The sequence below is a fragment of the Myotis brandtii genome, unplaced genomic scaffold (assembly GCF_000412655.1).
Source record: "Myotis brandtii unplaced genomic scaffold, ASM41265v1 scaffold452, whole genome shotgun sequence".
In the NCBI taxonomy this organism is placed as follows: Eukaryota; Metazoa; Chordata; class Mammalia; order Chiroptera; family Vespertilionidae; genus Myotis; species Myotis brandtii.
The window spans coordinates 1020668-1022566 of record NW_005367284.1 but is presented as its reverse complement, the minus strand read 5'-3'; the positions used below and the strand labels follow the sequence as shown (position 1 = coordinate 1022566).

The following is a 1899-nucleotide window of genomic DNA, read 5'->3' as shown; positions in this document are numbered from 1 at the left end:
CATGATTTGACCTGTGTAGCAGCTCCCTGAAAAGCACCTTTCTCGAGTCTGTCTTTATTTGACCTGAGGCAGCGAGCACTCTATGCAAAATGACCCATCCCAGGGCATTTGTAGAAGATAATTAACAATATTTAATGTCAGTTAATGTGGCCATTGTTTAATGCACCAGCTGCCAGGGAGGTATTATCAGTTAGGCCTAAGGATGACCAAAAAATATATAAAATGGAAAATTGGGGAATGAGATCAGTGTGAAGAGAGGAGAAGGACTCTGGAGTTGACCAAAGCTGAGGCGCTGCTGCATCCCTGGATCCAGCCCTGACATCCCGCCACCATGGCCACCATGCCCAGGGGAAATGCTGAAGGGGATGCGAAAGGAGATAAAGCCAAGGTGATCCACAGAGAAGAGCTGCCAGGTTATCAACTAAACCTGCTCCTCCAAAGCCAGAGCCCAAGCCTAAAAAGGCCCCTGCAAAGAAGGGAGAGAAGGTACCCAAAGGGAAAAGGGAAAGCTGATACTGGCAAGGATGACTCCTCAGAAAATGGAGATGCCAAAACAGACCCTGCGCAGAAAGCTGAAGGTACTGCAGATGCCAAGTGAAGTGTGTGCACCAGTGGGGTCCCTCGGCCTGGCCTGCGCCCTCTCACAATCCGGGACCCCTTGGGGGATGTCGTATAGCCAGTTTCAGCCCGATCCCTGCAGGCCCAATCCAGACAGGAGGGAACCCGATCCTGTGCGTTGAGCGTCTGTCCCCTGGTGGTCAGTGCGCATCATAGCAACCAGCCAACCGGTCGTTCAGTTGTTCAGTCACTTAGGCTTTTATATATGTATACATAATTTTTTAAAACCCTATCCAAATAATTTTTTTAATTATTAGAAAAATGTCCTTACCTCAACTGTATACAAAAATTAATTCAATAAGATCATAGACCTAAATTTAAGAACTGAAATTATAGAAATGTTAAAGACAACACAGGAGTAAATCTTTGTGACCTTGATCAGACAACAGTATTTTAGATATAATACCTTTTCCCACAAATTAGACTGAATCATGATCATTTTCCCCCACCTTCTAAATGCTTGATTGACTTTGTTTGGTGCCTCATAATTGAAACTCAATTTTGCACTGCTAACTTTATTTTTCCACTCACCAGCATGTTGTGATCTGTCTAGATGATTATTAAAAACAAACCAAACACCAGAAAAAATTAAAAAGTACAAGCAACCAAAGAAAAATAGATGTGAACTTCATAAATATTAAAAATGTTTATGCTCAAAAGCACACCTCAAAAAAAGACAACCTATATATATCAAGGGATTTGTATCTGGAATATAAAGAACACCTACAACTCAATAATAAAAACACAAATACTCAGTTTAAAAATGGGCAAGGATCACCCTGGCCAGCTTGGCTCAGTGGACAGAGTGTCGGTCTGCGGATTGAAGGGTCCCGGGTTCGATTCCAGCCAAGGGCACATGCCTGGGTTGCAGGCTTGATCCCCGGTGGGGGGCATGCAGGAGGCAGCCGATCAATGGTTCTCTCTCATCATTGATGTTTCTATCTCTCTCTCCTTCTCCCTTCCTCTCTGAAATCAATAAAGAAATATATATTTTTAAAAAATAAAAAATGGGCAAATAGACATTTAGACATTTCTTTAAAGAAGATGTATAATTGGCCAATAGGCATATAAAAAGAAACTCTGTAAAATTAGTTAATGCAAATTACAAGGATCGAAATAGACATTTCTTTAAAGAAGATGTATAATTGGCCAATAGGCATATAAAAAGAAACTCTGTAAAATTAGTTATCAGATTAATGCAAATTAAAACCACAATTATGTGACACTGCACACCAAATAGAATGGCTGTACTTTAAAAAAAGAAGTAAAATAACAAGTATT

The 1899-nt window shown here is 40.8% G+C and overlaps 1 pseudogene; it reads left to right on the top strand.

Annotated features, from left to right (window-relative positions):
- The first annotated feature begins 340 nt into the window (after window positions 1-340).
- On the top strand, window positions 341-598 carry LOC102239850 (annotated as a pseudogene).
- Window positions 599-1899: the final 1301 nt, after the last annotated feature.